Below are 22,776 nucleotides of genomic sequence, written 5' to 3' on the forward strand. Positions count from 1 at the left end.
CACTTGTAGGCCAGCTTCTAGGAGGCAGAGTCTGGGCAGGAACACCTGAGGATGAGAAGGTATTACAGCAGAAACCAGAGCTGGGCAGTGGGAACAGAGAGGAAGACCAACAGGAAGGACACTGCTGAGGGAAAGACAGAAGACTGTGGACAGGGAGAGGGCAGGGGAGAGAGGCCCAAAGGAGGCCCTGCCTTCGGGCCACCAGGAGACAAGAGGCACCCTATCCTGTCCTGTAGTGGGTGGGTTTTAAAGCTCTGTGTGTTAATTTGCTATCCAAAAGTCCTTTTAAAAAATAGATCATAATCCCAGCACTTTGGGAGGCTGAGGCGGGTGGATCACCTGAGGTCGGGAGTTCGAGACCAGCCTGACCAACATGGAGAAACCCTGTCTCTACAAAAAATGCAAAATTAGCTGGGCATAGTGGTGCATGCCTGTACTTCAGCTACTCGGGAGGCTGAGGCAGGAGAATTGCCTGAACCCGGCAGGCGGAGGTTGCAGTGAGCCGAGATCATGCCATTGCACTCCAGCCTGGGCAACAAGAGCAAAACTCCGTTTCGAAACAAAAAAATAGACCAACGAGGCTAGGCTCGGTGGCTCACGCCTGTAATCCCAGCACTTTGGGAGGCCGAGGTGGATGGATCACCTGAGGTCAGGAGTTCGAGACCAGCCTAGCCAACATGATGAAACCCCGTCTCTACTAAAAATACAAAAATTAGCCGGGCATGGTAGCAAACACCTGTAATCTCAGCTATTCAGGAGGCTAAGGCAGGAGAATTCTTGAACCCGGGAGGCGGAGGTTGCAGTGAGCCGAGATTGTGCCACTGCACTCCAGCCTGGGAGACAGAGCAAGACTCCGTCTGAAAAAAAAAAAAAAATAGACCAATGAGTGGATAAACAAAATGTGGTATATACATACAATGGAATATTATTCAGCCTGAAAAATCAAGGAGATTCTGACACGTGCTACTACACGGATGAACATTATGAACATTGTAATAAGTGAGATAAGCCAGACACAAAAGGACACATCCTGTATGATTCCACTTACATGAGGTCCCTAGAGTAGTCAAATTTGCAGTGATAGAAAGTAAGATGGTGGTTGCCAGGACCTGAGAGGAGAGGGGAACGGGAAGTGAGTGTTTAATGGGCGCAGAGTTTCAGTTGGAGAGTGTGAAAAAGTTCTGTGGATGGGGTGGTGGTGATGGTTGCACAACAATGCGAATGTACTTAATGCCACTCAACTGCACACTTAAAAATGGTTAAGGTGCTACATTTTAGGCTAGGTGCGGTGGCTCATGCCTATAATCCCTGCACTTTGGGAGGCTGAGGCAGGTGGGTAGCTTGAGCTTAGGAGTTCAAAACCAGCCTGGGTCCAGGCACAGTGACTCATGCCTGTAATCCCAGCACTTTGGGAGGCCAAGGCAGGTGGATCACCTGAGGTCAGGAGTTCGAGACCACGCTGGCCAACATGGTGAAACCCCGTCTCTACTAAAAATACAAAAATTGGCCGGGCGTGGTGGTGGGCGCCTATAATTCCAGCTACTCAGCAGGCTGAGGCAGGAGAATCGCTTGAACCCAGGAGGCGGAGATTGTAGTGAGCCAAGATCATGCCATTTCACTCTAGCCTGGGAGAAAGAGCGAGACTCTGTCTCAAAACAAACAAACAAACAAACCCCACCAACCTGGATAACATGGTGAAACCTTGTCTCTACAAAAAAATACAAAAATTAGCTGGGCGTGGTGGTATGCACCTGTAGTCCCAGCTACTTCAGAGGCTGAGGTGGGAGGATGGTTTGAGTCCTGGAGGTGGAGGCTGCAGTGAGCAGAGATGGTTCCACTGTACTCCAGCCTTGGCAACAGAGTGAGACCCTGTCTCAAAAAAATATGCATTTTAGGTATATTTACCACACACACACATACAAATAGGCCAGTGCAAGATGAGCCAGAAGAGAGCTGCTTCGTTCAGTCTGAGTGACTAAGAGTGATGATGCCATCCACCCAGACAGGAAGCAGACCGGGTGAGCAGGTTTGTGGGGAGAGATGAGGTCAGCTCTCAGAGGTGACAACGCTCCTAATGATCAAACCCTCAGTAGAGGCCCACTGTGCCCGCATGGGAGGTGCTTTGCCCCCACCTCCCTCAGCCTTGCAAGGCGAAGGCTCTTGCTTTCATTTCACAGGGAAGCTAACGGTGTTTAGCCAGTATGACCCAGATTTGTCCAGCCCACCGTGCCCGTCTGGGTTCGGGTGCTGAGGGCCATTCGTTGTGATGCGGCCAGCAAGCAAGGGGCTACCTGGAGCTGAGAGAGCAAATGAGAGTCAGAGGAGCTGCAACATTTCCTGCACCAAGATCCTGGTAAAGCCACAGGCATGGCTTGGCCCCCGCAGGAAGGAAGCAAGAAGGAGAGAAGGGGGAAGCCCTACATGTAAGACACCTCGGCCTTGCTCAGCACCTGCCCAGCAGCTGATGCTAGGACCTCTGCCACGCATGAGGAGAGGAGCCAGCTCAGAGTGACTCATTGTAAATCAGCCTGGCTCCATGGATCCGGATCAACGCCCTGGACCTCACCTGGCAGTGAGGAACCAGTGGGAGGAGAGGCACGTGCTGGACTCCACTGGACAGCACGTAGTCTCTCGGTGGAAGCAAAGACACCAGCCTTGCACCGAGCCAGCCCAGCCAGGGAAGAGTGGAGAGGAGGCAAGGCTGGGGGCTGGTGGGTGACTGTGTAATTCCCAAGCCAGGTGAAAATCTGTACGGGTTTTGAGGAGGAGGTCACTTCCCAGCTCCAAATAATAGAAGCATCCAGAAGGAAATAACCAGAGGCTTCTGCCAATTGATCTGGAGACTGGGAAAAGGTCCCACAGTTATTAATAACCTCGGTGTTCTGGGAACTGATTTCATGCACCAGACAAAGGGATTAAAAAATTGCTGGTGAAGGCAAAGTGGTTTCAGCCAAAGCTCTCCTTTCTGTCTCCCAATAAATGAGCATTTTTCTCCACAGGAACCCTTACAGCTGATTGGCCCTTTGACAAATCTGGTGAGCTGGGAGCTGTGTGGCTGATTGGCATATTTTGATAACCACTCTGTTGTCGTGAAGTACTTTCTTCCGGCAACCCCCATTTCACTCTTTCTGAGTATGGGGGTGAAAACAGTTGCTTCTGTAGCTTCTGAAAAAAAGCTGAGGATGGAGCCCACTCCTGTCCTGAGCCCTTAGCAGCATGTCCTATAGGAATCCTGGAAGAGAGACACTATGTTAATTAATCCTTCAAAGTTAATGCAATGAACTTCAACTCGTACAACAGAGTTGTGGTGATGCTGTTACACAGCTGCCCTTCACAGGTATTGGGCCCACTCAGTAAGAGGATACAAATAAATAGGTTAAGATCTGAGAGACTGTTAGAGGGACGGCTTCCTGTAGAGACAGTGTTAGAAACCACAGTCAGGGCTGGGCACGGTGGCTCACGCCTGTAATCCTAGCACTTTGGGAGGCCAAGGCTGGCGGATCATGAGGTCAGGAGTTCAAGACTAGCCTGGCCAACATGGCGAAACCCCGTCTCTACTAAAAAAAATACAAAAATTAGCCAGGCATGGTGGCGGGTGCCTGTAATCCCAGCTACTCGAGAGGCTGAGGCAGGAGCATCACTTGAACCTGGGAGGTGGAGGTTGCAGAGAGCCAAGATTGTGCCATTGCCCTCCAGCCTGGGCGACAAGAGACAAGAGCAAGACTCCGTCTCAAAAAAAAAAAAAAAAAAAAAAAAAAAACCAACAAAAAAAAACCAAAGTCAGCACAGTCAGTTTGCTCACTTACTAAACTATGAGCAACTTGAAGGAAGGGTAAGTGTCTCACCCATATCCATACCCATATCTGACAGTGCCCATCAAGATTAGCTGCTCTGTAAATTAATAATAATTGAATGCTGTTGTGACATGGTGTTATTTCAAAAGACAACCAGCCACTACTTACAGCTCCATTCCTGTGATAATATATTTCCTGGTCTCAGCCAAGGAGATAAGAACTGAAACTGCCTTTGCAAAATTATGACTGAGACAGTGAAAGAAATCTAACTTCACTGACTCCATCTTGCTTCTAACTTCTAAGCTATCCTTGTTCTTTCCTGGGCATAGGCTAAACTAACTTTGGGAGAAACTTAGTTTATAGTTTAAACAAAGATGGTAACAGCCCTTTCCCAAGCTGACCTCCTTTCTTGCCTGAAGACTAGATTGCCTTTGTAGTACTAACACTACCTACAAGATTAGAAATTGTGGTTTAGGAGTCACGCAGCTGGAGGCTACAAGATTCTGACCCTCCCTACACTGCTCCTAAGATCCGTGCCTGAGATATTCTTCAGACCCTGCACTTGATGGATCAGCTGGCACCACCCAGATCAATAAACTGGCTCATCTGATCTTGTGGTCCCCATCCATGAACTGACTCAGCACAAGAAGACAGCTTCCACTCCCTGTGATTTCATCTCTGACCTGCCCAATCAGCACTCTTGGCTCACTGGCTTCCCCTCACCCACCAAATTATCTTTAAAAGCTCTGCATCGCCAATGCCGGGCACGGTGGCTCACGCCTGTAATCCCAGCACTTTGGGAGGCCGAGGCGGGTGGATCTAGAGGTCAGGAGATCGAGACCATTCTGGCTAACACGGTGAAACCCCGTCTCTACTAAAAATACAAAAAATTAGTCTGGCGTGGTGGCGGGCGCCTGTATTCCCAGCTACTTGGGAGGCTGAGGCAGGAGAATGGCGTGAACCCGGGAGGCGGAGCTTGCAGTGAGCCGAGATTGCGCCTCTGCACTCCAGCCTGGGCGACAGAGCAAGACTCTGTCTCAAAAAACAAAAACAAAAACAAAAAAAAAACCTCCGCTCCCCGAATGCTTGGAGAGACTGACTTGAGTAGTAATAAAGCTCCAGTCTCCCGCACAGCCAGCTCTGCGTAAATTACTCTTTCTCTATTGCAATTCCCCTGTCTTGATGAATCGGCTCTGTCTAGGCAGTGGGCAAGGTGAACCTCTTGGGTGGTTACAGAACTGTCTCTTGTCTTTGTTCCCACCTGTTCCCATTGGTGGGATCCCCGGTCCCCAAGCACAGTCAGGAGCAGATCTTTGCCAGGCTCTATGACTCACTCACAGCCCAACACGGGTCAAGTTCACAGTTCATCTGTGCACTCAGCACATGCAAAGGTAAATTATTCTTTCCTATCCCTATTCCTGCAGCCCCTTTGTCTACTGATATAAATGTTGACCAGAGGTTTTCTAACTCCCTCTCAAAGCCTCCAACCTAAATTACTGTAAAAGATGCTTAACTGGCCTTTGGTCCCTTTCAACCTATTTTCCTTTCTGCAGTGAGAGTGCTTTTTTTGTTGTTTCTTTTTTTTTTTTTTTAAAGACCGAGTCTCGCTCTGTTGCCCACGCTGGAGTGCAGTGGCGCAATCTTGGCTCACTGCAAACTCCGCCTCCCAAGTTCAAGCGATTCTCCTGCCTCAGCCTCCGGAGTAGCTGGGACCACAGGCATGTGCCACCATGCTCAGCTGATTTTTGTATTTTTAGTAGAGACGGGGTTTCTCCATGCTGGCTAGGGTAGTATCGAACTCCTGACCTCAAGTGATCTGCCTGCCTCGGCCTTCCAAAGTGTTGGGATTACAGGTGTGAGCCACCGCACCTGGCCTGACAGTGCTTTTATTCAAACACAATCGGGTTTTAATTCAGCCTCTTGAATAGCTAGGGCTATGGGCACATGCCACCAAGCCTGGCTTCTGGCAGATTCTTATAAACATACCAGCCGGGCACGGTGGCTCATGCCTATAATCCCAGCACTTTGGGAGGCTGAGGTAGGTGGATCACCTGAGGTCGGGAGTTCAAGACCAGCCTGACCAACATGGAGAAACCCCGTCTCTACTAAAAATACAAAATTAGCCGGGCGTGGTGGCACATGCCTGTAATCCCAGCTACTCGGGAGGATGAGGCAGGAGAATCGCTTGAACCCAGGAGGCGGAGGCTACGGTGAGCCGAGATGGCACCATTGCACTCCAGCCTGGGCAACAAGAACGAAACTCCATCTTTAAAAAAAAAAAAAAGTAAACATACCTATGACCTAGCATTTCACTCCTGAGTTATCTACTCACAAGAAATGGAAGCGTTCACAAAAAAACCTGTACTTGTCTTTCACGAAACTTTCATTTCAATAGCCAACCACTGGAAGCAATCCAAATGCCCACCAATTGGTGAACAAATTGTAGTAATCGATACAGTGGGACACTGCTTAGAAATTTTAAAAAATGAATTACTGATACAGGTGACATAGATGAATCTCTAAAGCATTACGCCAAATGACAGAAACTAGACACAGAACACCACATACTGTATTTACAAGAAAGAACAGAAAGGCAGAACTGTTGTTTCCGAAAGCCAATCAGTGGCTACCTGGAGCTGGGAATGGGGGAAGGGGCTTGACTGCAAAGGGGCAAGAGTGTTGGTTGGAGTAATGGTGGTTTTACAACTGTATGGGTTTGTTGAAACCCATTGAATATTTTATTTAAAATTGGTAAACTTTACTGTTTGTAAATTATACTTAAATAAAGTTGACTTAAAAAATAAATAGGCTGAGGCGCAGTGGCTCATGCCTGTAATCCCAGCACTTTGGAGGCCGAGGTGGGCAGATCACAAGGTCAGGAGATCAAGACCATCCTGGCTAACATGGTGAAACGCTGTCTCTACTAAAAATACAAAAAAAAATTAGCCTGGCGTGGTGGCAGGCGCCTGTAGTCCCAGCTACTCAGGAGGCTGAGGCAGGAGAATGGCATGAACCCAGGAGGCAGAGCTTGCAGTGAGCTGAGATGGCACCACTGCACTCCAGCCTGGGCAACAGTTCGAGACTCCATCTCAAAATAAATAAATAAATAAATAGGCTGGGCGTGGTGGCTCACTCCTGTAATCTCAGCACTTTGGGAGGCCAAGGCAGGCACTTGAGGTCAGGAGTTCAAGACCAGCCTGGCCAACATGACAAAACCCCGTCTCTACTAAAAGTACAGAATTTTACGGGCATGGTATCAGGCGCCTGTAATCCCAGCTACTCGGAAAGCTGTGGCCGGAATTGCTTGAACCCAGGAGGCGGAGGTTGCAGTGAGCAGAGATCATGCTATTGCACTCTAGCCTGAGTGACAGAGCAAGACTCCAACTCAAAAATAAATAAATAAATAAATAAATAAAGTAAATAAAGCCATATAATAGTGAAAAACCCACCATCTGGAAAAAGACTAAAGAAGTGATAGAGAATTGCACAGTGTGGAGGCTTAAGACAGGGCCCTCTGGAGGAATCAGCTTCCATCCAACAGGGGCTGTGTTTGGTGCAGGAGAGGTAGCCTGGAGGATTGTTCTGAGGCTGTGGTTTTTAAACTTTGGTTGCCATCAGGACAGCTGGGGAACTTGGGAAAAAACAAAGGCCCAGGCCCTATCCTGCTGCCATGAGCCTGGGCCTCTGTGTTCTTGTCAGGCTCTTTCTTAGGCCGTGACCATATTGGACTTCCCTGGTTTCCTCTAACTCACACTGCCAGTTCCTCCCCAGAGCTTTGTGTGCACTCTTTCCCTTCCTGGAAGGCTTGGGCACTTTCCTGCCGCTGGGGTTGGGTTAAGTCCCCTTATCATGTGCCCCTGGCTTACTGTGCCTGCTTTCCATAGCACACAACTTATAATCACTTGTTTGGCATCTGCCTTCCTCATGGGATAGTAAGCTCTATAAGGACAGGGCCCAGGTCACCAATGTGTGGAACGGTGCCTAACACACTGTTCATTTATCTGTTTCTTTGACCATGGTCCTGAAGAAATGCCCAGGAGGATTGAGGAGATTGAGGTCAAGATCGTGGCCCAGTGTGTGGCGCTCCAAGCCAGCTCTTCCCCTTTCAAAACCAGAAAAGCCGCATGTTTAGATTGCTCTAGGAGATTCATCTCCATTACAATACAGGTGGGTAATGAGTTTCCCTCATAAGCTTTTTTTTTTCTTTTCTTTTTTATTTAATTTTCACATCAGATATGTAATGTGCCAAGGTAGTAACAAGGTTTGAGGGAGGCACATCTCACACGAATGTGAAAACTCAAAAGATCTAAACTAAGTTTTGAAACAAATCCACAAGTGGGTTTTTCCTCCACAGGGTAAGATTTTCTCCACATGTTTTGACTTGGGTGCATGGGCGTTGCCTTCCCTGCCTGTGGCCTTCAAAAGACCATGGGTGCGAAGTCCAAGCTTTGACTCTTCTGCCTATGATTCTCTGTCAAATGAGAGGCCAAAATTAAAACTACAATGAGGTATCACTAAACACCCACTAGAGTGGCTAAAATTGAAAATTCTGACTATACAAAATATTGGCAAGGATGTAGAGCAACTGGGACTCCCATACATTGCTGTTGGAAATAGTTTGGCAGGTTCCTATAAAGTTAGAATAAATTTATCATATAACCCAGAGATCCAACTTGTACGTATTTATCCAAGAGAAATAAAAACATATGCTCATTCAAAGCCTTGTATATGAATATTTATAAGTGCTTTATTAATGATAGCATAAAACTGGAAGCAATTAAAATGTCTATCAGCTGGTGAATGGACAAACTATGCTTCATTCACCCAGCAATAAAAAGAACTACTGATACACGGATGATGATCTCTGAAACAGAGAAAAATGAGTCTATGCTGTATGATTCCATTCATATGAAACTATAGAAAAGTTTAGCCAGGCGTGCTGGCAGGCGCCTGTAGTCCCAGCTCCTTGGGAGGCTGAGGCAGGAGAATCACTTGAACCCCGGAAGGGGGAGGTTGCAGTGAGCTGAGATTGTGCCACTGCACTCCAGCCTGGGCGGCAGAGTGAGACTCCGTCTCAAAAAAAAAAAAAAAAAGAAAGAAATTATAGAAAAGACAAACTATAGGGTCAGAAATGAGATCAGTGGTAGCCTGGAACCAGGGGTTGTGGGAGGAGATTGGCCGCAAAGGAGCATGAGGGAACTTTGGGGTGATGGAATTATTCTGCATTTTGATTGTGGGGCTGGTTGCACAAGTGTATGTATTTGTCAAAATTCATTCAACAGCTGGTCATGGTGGGCTCACACCTGTAATCCCAGTGCTTTGAGAGGCTGAGGTGCAATAAACTGATATTAAAGTCTGTTTCGGACCAGGCGCCATGGCTCACGCCTGTAATCCCAGCACTTTGGAAGGCCAAGGCAGACAGATCACCTAGGTCAGGAGTTTGAGACCAGCCTGGCCAATGTGGTGAAACCCCGTCTCTACTAAAAGTACAAAAGTTAGCCCGGCATGGTGGCATATGCCTGTAGTCCCAGCTACTCGGGAGGCTGAGGCAGAATTGCTCGAACTGGGGAGGCAGAGGTTGCAGTGAGCTGAGATCACACCATTGCACTCCAGCCTGGTGACAGAGTGAGACTTCGTCTCAAAAACAAACAAACAAAAAGTTTGTTTTGTTTTTAAGGCCTACTTCAATGCAAGCAGAACAAATTTTTAATCTCTGAAAACATGGCTTTTGAAAGGAAAAAATAAAAACTCTGCCACTGGGCTTGTGTTACCTGCTTAAAGGATCTGGTGGCTGAATGAAGGTCATTATATCATCAGAGAAAGCCCTCACTTCCTGACACAGTAGCATCTGTGAGGAACAATTAATTGCAACCCTATACCCCCCGCACAAGTGATTTTTATGGTCTCACAACCCCAGGTTGTTAAAATGAAAGGTCAGCATCCCTGCTGGTTCGTGGGAAATTCTTCACGGACACATACCTGCCTGGTGATTTGTTGGTCATTTTTCCATTTAGCAGGCAGCTGTGGGTAACGTTTAACCAGGAAAAGAGACGCTAAATTATGCAAGACATTTACAACGTAAAGAGGGGAGAAACCTCCCTCTGGTCACACTGGGGGTGGCAAGAGTACGTATGGACTTCCTCACATTTTACCAGCAAAACAGGTGCCAAACATCCCCCATGGGCTTCCGAGAGCCTCTGCTCTCAGCTTGCTGAGGCTTTTGGAAACTGTTTGAAGGCTTCCAAACACCTGCTAACAGGAAGACAAAAGAGTGAGGTTTCTATTTTCTGACTTCATCAGGATGATAGGAATGTTCTTGAGTCCATTGCAGCCCCTTGCTGTGACCACACCAGCAGGGCGGGAGCAGGGGTGGCGCTGGCAGCAGGCCTCTTCCCACCACTGCTCTTGAGCTCATCTCTGATGGTATCATTCCCAGCTATTTGTTATAAGTTTTTCCTCTTAAACCTACAAGTGTTTCAAATCTGCCAGTTTATCTTTTTTTTTTTTCTGTTTTCTTTCCTTTTTCTTTTTTTTTTTTTTTTTTTTGATTCATTCAAATATTTATTAAGCAGCTAAGGAGATACAAAGGCGACTTAAAACATTGTCAGAGGTGAGGCAAATGCACAAGTAATAGAAAGGAAAGGGCAAGGTTCACTGAATCACAGCAGTCAGAAGAAAGTGCTTTAGGGAACCAAGAGTGAGATTATTTCCAGCCTGAAGAGGCATGGGTGGCAAATCAGAAAAGGGGATTGAAATTAAAATAGAAGACTTCAGTCTGGATTGTTGATGACACTCAGTATGGACTATATTTGTCTCTCCTTTTCCTTTCTCCCCATCTTTGGGCTTAATTTACCAGTAGTGCCCAGGACTGTTCAATGTGCTTTTTCTATACTTGCTTGCATTTTTGCTTTAATGTCTTCTACGGAACTAGGTCCTTTCGGTGTTTTAGGAGTTTTTTCCTGTTTTTTTGAAGGAGTCTTGTCCTTTTGATCTTGGTGTTGACGGTTTTGAGTCTTTTCCATTCTGATTTGACTTTTGTGCATTTTTGGCTGGAGTATCTCGTATAGATTTCTTCACCGGCGCTTTTTCTTCAGCTTCCCCATCATCAAAATCCTCCTCCTCCTCATCATCATCATCTTCATCTTCATCAGCGGCAACTTTTACTTTTTTCTATGGAATCTTGCTACCACCTCCACGGGCCGACCGCTTTCCAGATGTACTTAAGAGTTTCACACCCTCCTCCTCTTCATCTTCTGACTCTGCATCTTCCTCCACAGCTACTAAGTGCTGTCCACTAATATGCACTGGCCCTGAACCACACTTCAACCGTAAGACCACTGGTGGTGTGATTTCAAAGCCCCCAAGGGAATCCTTTGGCTGTACAGACATTTTCAAAGTTGCCAGTGTTACTTTAATTGGACTGCCTTTGTAATTCATTGCCTCTACTTCAACAATGTGCAATTCATCCTTTGCACCAGCCCCTAAACAGGGAGAACAGCTGCGCAGGACGGAATCACACCAGGTTTTTTTTGTTTGTTTGTTTGTTTTTGAGATAGTGTTTTGCTCTTGTTGCCCAGGCTGGAGTGTAATGGCACGATCTCGGCTCACTGCAACTTCCGCCTCCCGGATTCAAACAATTCTCCTGTCTCAGCCTCCTGAGTAGCTGGGATTACAGGCATGCACCACCACGCCCAGCTAATTTTGTATTTTTAGTAGAGACAGGGTTTCGCCATGTTGGTCAGGCTAGTCTTGAACTCCCGACCTCAGGTAATCCACCCACCTCAGCCTCCCAAAGTGCTGGGATTACAGGAGTGAGCCACCATGCCCAGCCTCCTTTCTTTCTTTCTTTTTTTTTTTTTTAAGACAGAGTGTCGTATATTGCCCAGACTGGTCTCAAACTCCTGGACTCAAGCAGTACTCCCACATCCCAGATAGTTGGGACTACAGGTGTGTACCACTATGCCCAACAAATCAGCCAATTAATAAAAAAAAAAATCTGTTGCCTGTATTAGGACATTTTTGCTTGCCTGTGACAGAAATCTAACTCAAACTGGTTTTGGGGTGAAAAAGAAAATGATTAGCACACCTTACTGAAAAGTCTAGGGAATGTCATGCATGGCTAGATTGAGGGACTCAGACAAGGGCCTCAGGAAACCATCTCCTTCCATCTCTTGGTTTGGCTTTTTTTGGGGCTGGCTTTATTCTTGGGCTAGGGCTCCCTGTGGTGATGAAAGGGCCGCCAGCTGCTCCTCCGAGTTTGGAGACACTGTGGGAAGTGTGCCTATCCCAATAGTTCTAGCAAGAGTCCTAGGGAGGACCCTCATTTGCCCAAACTTTATAACATGTCTGTCCCTGTGGCCTGGGCCTTGTTGCCACTGGCAGGACCTCTTGCTGGGGTCACTCACATGGGTTGATTTGAAAGGGAGACTCGCATGGGTTGACTAGAGTGGGGAGAGGTGGTGAATTCAAAGAAAATTGGGAGGCAAATGCGCAAGGCCAACGAGGCTGGGAACCAGAAACAGCAGACGTCTGCCACAGTCCTCCTGTGTTTCTTAGGCGTTTCCTAGCATGGTGTGCTGAATCTTAGGTCTTCCCTAACCCCCACAGTGGCATCAGATAATTTCCTCCTTTCCAATGAATGAACTCATTGGGCACTTCTCTCACGCCCACATCTGAACTATTCACTCCCTTGGCACTTCCTGGGTACCTGTTCTGTGCAGTTGATTGCCAAGTGTGGGGGAGCAGGTGGGGGTGGGCACAAGGTTGAACGGGACACAGTCTGAGGGAGACAGACAGTAAACAATTACAGTGGGATCTGTCCCTCTGGCTCTTCGAGTTTGTGCCCACCTTCCTGTGTTCCCAGTTTTTGTACCTCGGAAATGCTCTCTGATGTTAGACACTGATCTGTGACAGGTAGGACAGATCAGTCAAGGTGGTGGAGGAGTGTGGTTGCGGGAGGTGCATTGACTGTGGCTATTTACTCTGCCAGAGAGGAGGCACTGATTGCTCTGGTCAGCACAGTCTTGGAGCTGTCCCTCACCAGGGCAGGCTGGGGGTTGCATCAGAACTTCTTTTCCAGTGAGGATTTGTGGGGCTCAAATGAACTCTAGAATTTAGGGCAGGAGGGACCTTGACTGGCGAATTCAGTGACTTCTTTCCCTGATACAAGTGCCTGGGCTCAGAGAGGGAAGGGGGCTACACCATGGCACCTCAGCAAGTTCCCACATGCCCGGAAGACAGTCTCCATCCCTGACTTCTGCCTTGTGTCTCCTGCCTTCCCCACCACTGCGGCCGGGGCTTTATGGAATGTAGTTAATTTCATTTCCTGGGAGGCAAAAAAATTAATCCAGTAAGAGAAGAAATAAAAGGCAATGCCTCTGGTTTACAGAATGCCATTTCCAAAAAAGGAAAATGAGTTATGGAGAAAGATTTTCATGGAATGAATGGGGGAAGTAAGAAAATAAGTAGCTAATACTGAAAGAAAAACATGACATACTGGGGACTAAAAGAGATACAGGTGAGCATAGCAAATGTGTGGCACCTACAACAGCCTAGATAGGGCCATGGATAGCTTGCATGTGGCCAGCATCATAATTCATCAAATCCAAGATGCCTGTGGATGTAAGACACTCCACAATTTATGTACCATTAAGAAAGAAAGAAAACACTCTGCCAATTATACTCTGACATGCCACAGGTGAATTTCTGTGGCCAAATCCATGGCCTGTAGAGGTAGATGTAAAATCTGCACCCCAGCCGGGTGCAGTGGCTCATGCTTGTAATCTCAGCACTTTGGGAGGCCGAGGCAGGTGGATCACCTGAGGTCAGGAGTTTGAGACCAGCCTGGCCAACATGGTGAAACCCTGTCTCTACTAAAAATACAAAAGTTAGCTGGGCGTGGTGGTGCACGCCTGTAATCCCAGCTACTCAGGAGGCTGAGGCATGAGAGAGAATCACTTGAGCCAGGGAGGCAGAAGTTGCAGTGAGCCAAGATCATGCCACTGCACTCCAGTCTGGGCAACAGAGTTAAAAAAAAAAAAAAAAATCTGCATTCCTTGCTTCCAATCCCACTAAGTGAGAGTAAAAAGAATAAGAACCATGGACAGGACTGATCTGGGATGCATGGTTAAGGACAGGACAAGGACTCAACTAGGAGGAATCATTTACCTTACACCAGTCTGGATGCTAAGCATCACAGGAGAAGTTTGAGGCAAGCTGCCTAACAAAAGTATGATCTTCTATGAACTGGGGTCTTTGTTGCCTTGTTCCTTCCAAAGGGATCCTCTCATTCTTAACCTGTCCATGAATGTCTCAAATATATTATTATTGATTAGAAGAATATTTTTCAGATCAGTAAGCAGCACAAAAAAATGTTTGGAAAAAGAAAACTACCCTACAGTACAGTTTCACATTTTTCTTTCCTTCTTTTTGTTTTTTGAGACAGAAGAGTCTCACTCTGTCACCCAGGCTGGCGTGCAGTGGCGTGATCTCGGCTCACTGCAACCTCCGCCTCACGGGTCACGCCATTCTCCTGCCTCAGCCTCCCGAGCAGCTGAGACTACAGGTGCCCACCACCATGCCCGGCTAATGTTTTTGTGTTTTTAGTAGACATGGGGTTTCACCACGTTACCCAGGATGGTCTCCATCTCCCGACCTCGTGATCCGCCCGCCTTGGCCTCCCAAAGTGCTGGGATTACAGGCGTGAGCCACCGCGCCTGGCCATTCAGTTTCACATTTTTCTAAAGCAGAGTGAAAGATGAAGAAAATGGATTTGTAACTTCCAGAAGCTGGTGAAAACATTTTGCTCTAAAAAGAAATAAAAATGTCATAAGGAGAAAGGGACATAGCCCTTGGAACCAGGCTGACTTGGGTTTCAATTTTGACTCCAATCAAGAGGCCTCAGGTAGAAGTAATGTCCCAAAAATGATGAGGGCAGTCACAGTTTCAAAAACAGCTGGGGGGCTCCATGCTTCCTACCCTTGCTCTTCGATGTGCGAGGTGCCATGTTACCTCTGATGAGGGGACTGCTTTAGCATTATTTGACTCTTCCTTCATTGTTTAATTTGAAATATAATAGCTTGTATAAACTGAAAGGATAGGCCGCGCTCGGTGGCTCACGCCTGTAATCCCAACACTCTGGGAGGCTAAGGAGGGTGGATTGAGGTCAGGAGTTCGAGACCAGCCTGGTCAACATGGTGAAACCCCCGTCTCTACTAAAAATACAAAAATCAGCTGGGCGTGGTGAGTGCCTGTAATCCCCGCTACTCAGGAGGCTGAGGCACGAGAATTGGTTGAACCTGAGAGGCAGCGGTTGCAGTGAGTCGAGATCGCGCCACTTCACTCCAGCCTGGGCAATAGAGCAAGACTCAGCCTCAAAAAATAAAAATAAAACCCAAAAAACTAAAAGGATTATACAATTTCAAGGCTGGAAACTTGCTTAGCTCTCCTATTGCAAGGTCATTGCCAGATTGCTCAATCCAATTGTCCATTTTCAGACTGCATCTTAACATGTCTAGCAATATGGGGCCCAGCTGATCACTTTCTCCCCCTGACTTCCGGGACACAGCGCACTGGCTTTTTCCTCACCTTGCTATTTCTGCTTTTCGGTGTCGTCTGCTGGTTCCCGCCCATTGTCCTGGCCTCTGGACATGAGAGGGCTCCAGGGCCCTTGCTCCTTTATGATCTCACTGGGTCTCATGGCTGTCTCCTGAACTGATGTCTCCAGCTCAGAACTCTCCTGTGAACCACAGGCTTCTCTCCAGCTTCACACTCTGTCTCACCCCATAACTAACAGGAGCATCAAATTTACCATTTTTAAAGCATAACTTCTGATCTCCACTCTTCCTTCAAACATCTTCCCACAGCCTTCCTCATCTCAGCCAAGGCACTTCCCTTCTTCCAGTTGCTCAGGTCAAAGTCCTCGGTGTCAAACCTGACTCCTCTTTTTCCCTCTTACATTCATATCAAAATCATCAGCTACACCTGTCAGCCACCTTTTTTTTTTTTTTTTTTTGAGACAGAGGAGTCTCTCTCTGTCACCCAGGCTGGAGCGCAGTGGCATGATCTCAGCTCACTGCAGCTTCGACTCAAGTTATCCTCCTGCCTTACCTCCCAAGTAGCTGGGACTACAGGCACGTGCCACCATGCCCAGCTAATTTTTTATTTTTTGTAAAGATGGGGTCTCTCTGTGTAGCCCAGGCTGGTCTCAGACTCCTGGGCACAAGTGATCCATCCACCTCCACCTCCCAAAATGCTGGGATTACAGGGGTGAGGCACCACGCCCGGCCTACTTTCAACATTTATCCAGAATGTGAGCACTTTTCACTTTCCTTGCTATCACCAGGTCCAACCCGCCACTGACGCCCATCTGGATTACTGCAATAGCATCAACCTCCTGTGTGTCCTTACAGTCTATTCTCAGTGCTGCAGTATTGAGCATTGATCCCTTAAACCATAAACCCACTGATGCTCCTGACTCACTCAGAGTCAAAGCCAATGGTTTACGGTGGCCTCCACGGTCCTGACGCATCTGTTTACTGTCCTTCTCTACTTCTCCCTTGGCAACTCTGTTCCAGCTACACTGGTGCCCTTGCTATTTCTAAAATAACCACGCCTGTAGTCTCAGCTACTCAAGAGGCCAAGGCAGGAGGAATGCTTGAGCCCAGGAATTCGAGGCTGCGGTGAGCTATAATCATGCCACTGCACTCCCACCTGGATGACAGAGTGAGCCCCACCTCTAAAAAAGTAAAAATAATAAAATAACCCAGCCTGGTTGGCCTCTGGGCCTTTGCACTTGCTGTTCCCTCTGCCTTAAAAGCTTTTCCTCCAAGATCTCTGCATGGCTCCCCGACTTCCTCAAAAAGATCTCCACTCAAATGTCATGTTCAGTATGAGGCCTTCCTGATCACCCACTGAAAATGGCAGTCCCACTTCCACCTCTAGAAGTCCCTAAGCCCATTTCTTGTTTTATTTTTCTCCACAGTACTTACCATTTGTGCCACAGAATGCATTTCTTTACTTCTTTTTTTTTTTTTTTTTTTAGATGGAGTCTCCCTCTGTCAACCACACTGGAGTGCAATGGCATGATCTCTGCTCACTACAACCTCCGCCTCCCGGGCTCAAGCAATTCTCCTGCCTCAGCCTCCCAAGTAGATGGGATTACAGGTGCCCACCACCACGCCTGGCTAATTTTTTAGTATTTTTAGTAGAGACGGGGTTTCACCATGTTGGCCAGGCTGGTCTCGAACTCCCGATCTCAGGTGATCTGCCGGCCTCGGCCTCCCAAAATGCTGGGATTACAAGTGTGAGCCACTGCGCCCGACCTTCTTTACTTCTTTATCTGGTAATTGCTTGTCTTGCAATGCTGAATATAAGCCTCACAGGGTCAGGAATTTTTGTTTTATTCACTGCTGATCCCCAGTGCCTGACACATGGTGGGCACTCACGAATGTTTTGAATGCATTCATTCATTAAACAAATGTGATGTGCCAGCCCTGTCCCCATCACTGGGGATACCGCCTGGGAAGCTGGGGAGGATGGTGGCATGTCCACTTGAGTAGCAAGCTGGTCAGGGGACTGGGGCAGAGGAGCAATGCCTGGGACAGAGATACCTTCTCAAGCCATGTGAATTTTCATACCATTTGCATGTATTACCTATTCAGATAATAAATTAAATGGAAAAAAAAAGTCACAGGAAAATAAGGAGCCGACTGAATAACATGCTTTTTTATGGCTGGTTCTACATTAACATCAAATCAGATAGCTGGCTAAGTACAAATTTGCAAGGTAGGGAAGTTTTACAGTTTGCATTTACTAAACTACTGGGTGCAGTTTTTAAAATTATGCCAGGCATGCCTTGGCAGTGGTTTTTGTTTTTTATAAAGTTGATTAGAAGTCCGGGCATGGTGGCTCATGCCTGTAATCCCAACACTTTGAGAGGCCAAGGCAGGCAAATCACCTGAGGTCGGGAGTTCGAGACTAGCGTGAACAACACAGAGAAACCCCGTCTCTACTAAAAATACAAAATTAGCCGCGTGTGGTGGCTCATGCCTGTAATCTCAGCTACTCGGGAGGCTGAGGCAGGAGAATCGCTTGAACAAGGGAGGCGGAAGTTGCAGTGAGCCGAGATCGCACCATTGCACTCCAGACCAGGTGACAGGAGCGAAACTTGGTCTAAAAAAAAAAAAAAAAAGTTAATTAGAGAAAAGCCACAATATTTATCATCTAGCCAAGTGTTAAAGGAGAAATAGAAGAAAAATTAACACAGTCCTTAAGAATAAAAAAACTGCCAATGAGTATCCTGCATCACTGCCAAAAACATCTCAACATTTTCTCTTTGGGGACAGATAATTAGGATATTTCCCCTGGTTCCTCTTGCAAGAGTCCTACTTTCCCCCAAACCAGCGAACTCCTCTTTTGAATAGCCAAATCACAGAACCTGTGAATGAAGGTACAGAGAACAACAGCATTACTCATGGCACATTTGCTGTGGAAACTATGTTTGGCAAGTATCAAATGTCTGAATTTCTTTTCCTGGACTTCGTAGGGTTGACAGCATTTATTTATAACAGGGGAGATTCCAAAATTGGCTCCTATCAGCAAAGAAAAGTAATGTCTGCGATACTGCTACAAGTTCATTTTCTTTTTGTTAATACAAATTGAAGCAGAGCAGGCCACTGCAATAATTGGTAAGCTACTTAATTATAAAACAGATTGGTTACTGCAACAGGATAAATTTGTAGACAGGTATGTGAAACATTCTCTAATTGGATCAACGGGACGGGACATTAACTCCTGACCTCAGGTAAACCCTAACTAGCCAAATTGTTTTATTATTTTGTTTTTATTTGTTTTGGAGAGAAAAAGGACAGAAATAGATCATCTACATATAACTTGAAAAATATTTCCAAAATGAGGTTTACTAGCTGAAGTAGAAAAATGCTCCAAATTCTAAGTCCAGTGTTTACTTCGTGTTTATAGTTCAGGCCTCATGAATAAGAAATAAAACCAAAATAGCCCAGTGACTGGAAAACAGGAAATATACTCTGAACACCAAGGGCTACAGATTGTGTTTACAGTGATTGTGGTACTAAAGCAAAGTTCTCTTGTGTAAAATTATTTATTTATTTATTTATTTATTTATTTATTTATTTATGAGATGGAGTCTCGCTCTGTTGACAGGTTGGAGTGCAATGGTGTGATCTCAGCTCACTGCAATCTCCAGCTCCCAGGTTCAAGTGATTCTCCTGCCTCAGCCTCCCAGCTGGGATTACAGGCACCTGACAGGACACCCAGCTAATTTTGTATTTTTAGTAGAGACGGGGTTTCACCATGTTGGCCAGGATGGTCTTAAACTCCTGACCTCAAGTGATCCACCTGCCTCAGCCTCCCGTGTTGGGATTACAGGAGGGAGCCACTACGCCCAGCCGAAACTTTCTTTTTACATAGAGTCATCATTTTAATATATACCTAAGAACATTATATACACTGTATATAATTATATATAATTATTTGCTGGCCAGGGGCAGTGGCTCATGCCTGTAATCCTAGCAATTTGGGACACTGAGGCAGGAGGATCACTTGAGGCCAGGAATTCCAGACCAGCCTGGGCAACATACTGAGAACCCAAAAAAAAAAAAAAAAAGGTTGGGCTCAGTGGCTCACGCCCATAATCCCAGTACTTTGGGAGGTAGGCAGATCACCTGAGGTCAGTCAGGAGTTTGAGACCAGCCTGGTCAACATGGTGAAACCCCATTTCTACTAAAAATACAAAAAAATAGCCGGGTGTGGTGGCTACAGATGCCTGTAATCCCATCTACTCAGGAGGCTGAGGCAGGAGAATCACTTGAACCAGGGAGGCTGAGGTTGCAGTGAGCTGAGACCATGCCATTGCACTCCACCCTGGGTGACAAGAGCAAAACTCCGTCTCAAGAAAAAAAAAAAAAATTAGCCGGGCCTCATGCAAGTTCCCATAGTTTCAGCTACTCAGGAGGCCAAGGTGGGAGGATCACCTTAGGCCAGGAGTTCGAGGCTGCAGTGAGCTATTATCATGCTACTGCGCTCTAGCCAGGGCAACACAGTGAGATCCTGTCTCTAAAAACCAATACAAACCAAACCAAACCAAAACTGCTTTGGCCATGCACAGCGGCTCACGCCTATAATCCCAGCATTTTGGGAGGTCAAGGTGGGAGGACTGCTTGAGGCCAGGAATTGGAGACCAGCCTGGGCAATATAGTGAGACTCCATCTCTATATAAAATAAATAAATAAATAAATAAATAAATAAATAAATAATTTGCCCATAAATATTGTAAAATTAATCGAAGTTATATTTCTTCATCTTTATACACAAATTCATAAGGTAAATATTTTCATGGTTCATGTCATTGGAATGTTGTATTGCTGGTGATCCAAACCCATTTGGCAAATATATTTTCACCAATTGTCAATTATTGGAAAGATGTTTCCTAAGCACCAAATTGCTTAAGGGGCATTTGATAGTGGTAGTTTCTGTCCTGTAGTAGTGTAGAAATTGGTGGGCTGAGGCTGGGCGCAGTGGCTCACACCTGTAATCCCAGCACTCTGGGAGGCCGAGGCAGGTGGATCACCTGAGGTCACGAGTTCAAGACCAGCCTGGCCAACATGGTGAAACCCCGTCAGTACTAAAAATACAAAAGTAGCCAGGTGTCGTGTCGGGTGCTTGTAATCTCAGCTACTCAGGAGGCTGAGGCAGGAGAATCGTTTGAACCTGGGAGGCGGAAGCTGTAGTGAACCGAGATCGCGCCAGTGCACTCCAGCCTGGGTAAAAGAGTGAGACTCCAGCCGCGCACAGTGGCTCATGCCTGTAATCCCAGTACTTTGGGAGGCCGAGGCGGGTGGATCACCTGAGGTCAGGAGTTCAAGACCAGCCTGGCCAATGTGGTGAAGCCCCGTCTCTACTAAAAAGGCAAAAATTGGCTGGGCATGGTGGCAGGCACCTGTAATCCCAGCTACTCGAGAGGCTGAGGTAGGAGAGTTGCCTGAGCCCAGGAGATGGAGGTTGCAGTGAGCCGAGATTGCGCCACTGCACTCCAGCCTGGGCAACAGAGCAAGACTCCATCTCAAAAAAAAAAAAAAGTTAACACTAGGGTATAAACCCCTTTAATAATTTTGGATTTTTGCCAATCTCTTTAAGTGCAATGAGTTAACCGTAGATTTTCTCTGCCTGCTTCAGCCTTCTCAGAAGCTGGGACCTCAGGTTCATGCCACCGTGCCAGGCTGACTGTAAATTTCAAGCGCCTGGGATCTATTGCCACCTAGCGTTATATTGCTCTGAGTTATTTCAAGGCTGAGCATTTAAGAATAGAAATCTTGTTAGCCTTCTTCATTCCATGTGTGCCCCAGTGCCCCATTTCTGCCCCCAATTCATAAAGTCACTAGGTCCCTCTACCAATAATTTGGAGAAGAAAAACAAAACAGCAAAAAAGGAAAGTCGGCCAGGCGCGGTGGCTCACGCCTGTAATCCCAGCACTTTGGGAGGCTGAGGTGGGTGGATCACTTGAGGTCAGGAGTTCGAAACCATCCTGGCTAACATGGTGAAGCCCTGTCTCTATTAAAAATACAAAAGTTAGCCAAGTGTGGGGGCAGGCGCCTGTAATCCCAGCGACTCGGGAGGCTGAGGCAGGAGAATCGCTTGAACCAGGGAGGTGAGGGTTGCAGTGAGCTGAGATTGCACCACTGCACTCCAGCCTGGTCATCACAGCGAGACTGTGTCTCAAAAACAACAACAACAACAACAACAACAACAACAACAACAACAACAACAACAACAAAGGAAAGTCACTAGGTCTTGTCTTTTACTTCTCCCTGTTTTTTTGTTTGTTTGTTTATTTTTAGAGAGGGGGGTCTTGCTCTCTTACCCAGATTGGAGTGCAGTGGTCCCCTCCAGTGCTCACTGGTGTCTCAAACTCCTGGGCTTATGCAATCCTTCCATCTCATCTCAGCCTCCCAAAGTGCTGGGATGACAGGCGTGAAGCATTGCCTCCAGCCCTTTTCCTTTCCATGGCCACGAATAATCTAGCATTTATGCTAATCTCACTGAAAGTAAACTTTAAGAACTTGAGTCAGTTCAACTGGGTCACCATAGACAATCTGTGGGCAAGCTACCTAAGCTCCCTGGGCTTCAGTTTACTCATCTTTCAGATGGGAATAGTAATACCTATAGGGTTGTTCTGAGGAAACGAGTTCAAATATTTTAAATGTTTACAATAGTACCTTACATATGCAAACATGTAATAAACATTAATTATTATTGCATACTTCATGTTATGCCTGAGTCCTTTTTTTGTTTTTATTTTTTGAGATGGAGTCTCGCCCGGTCACCCAGGCTGGAGTGCAGTGGCGCGATCTTGGCTCACTGCAACCTCTGCCTCCCAGGTTCAAGCAATTCTCCTGCCTCAGCCTCCCAAGTAGATGGGATTACAGGCACCCGCCACCACGCGTGGCTAATTTTTTTGTATTTTTAGCAGACAAGGGGTTTCCCCATGCTGGCCAGGCTGGTCTTGAACTCCTGACCTCGTGATCCGCCTGCCTCGGCCTCCCAAAGTGCTGGGATTACAGGCGTGAGCCCCTGTGCCCGGCCGCCTGAGTCCTTAAATGGAGTACAAGCGTTGAAAAGTCATTATTACTTCTTATTTTATGGTCAAAAGGCAGAAATTAGGTTTCTCTATGACAATTCAGGCTGATTGTTTTAAGAGATTTTTCTTTTTTTCAGGTCAGTCTTGCTCTGTCACCCAGGCTGGAGTACAGTGGCATGATCTCAGCTTACTGCAACCTTGGCTTCCCAGGTTCAAGTGATTCTCCTGCCTCAGCCTCCTGAGTAGCTGGGATTACAGGCATGTGCCACCATGCCTGGCTGATTTTTTTTTTTTTTTTTTTGAGACAGAATTTCACTCCTGTTGCCCAGGCTGGAGTGCGACGGCATGATCTTGGCTCACTGCAACCTC

The 22,776-nt window shown here is 46.8% G+C and overlaps 1 long non-coding RNA gene and 2 pseudogenes across 1 annotated transcript in view; 1 reads left to right on the plus strand and 2 right to left on the minus strand.

Moving 5' to 3' along the window:
- Positions 1-7,956, plus strand: part of LOC115933721 (uncharacterized) — a 55,716-nt gene extending 47,760 nt beyond the window's left edge. The window contains exon 3 of the long non-coding RNA XR_008677822.2: positions 7,822-7,956. This is a non-coding gene — a long non-coding RNA (uncharacterized lncRNA). The remainder of the gene's footprint in view (positions 1-7,821) is intronic.
- Positions 7,957-8,021: 65 nt separating this feature from the next.
- On the minus strand, positions 8,022-8,135 carry LOC115933910 (uncharacterized; annotated as a pseudogene).
- A 2,377-nt stretch (positions 8,136-10,512) lies between these two features.
- LOC101138410 (nucleophosmin-like) lies at positions 10,513-11,582 on the minus strand (annotated as a pseudogene).
- Positions 11,583-22,776: the final 11,194 nt, after the last annotated feature.

The sequence above is a fragment of the Gorilla gorilla genome, chromosome 11, assembly GCF_029281585.2.
Source record: "Gorilla gorilla gorilla isolate KB3781 chromosome 11, NHGRI_mGorGor1-v2.1_pri, whole genome shotgun sequence".
NCBI classification, from domain to species: Eukaryota; Metazoa; Chordata; class Mammalia; order Primates; family Hominidae; genus Gorilla; species Gorilla gorilla.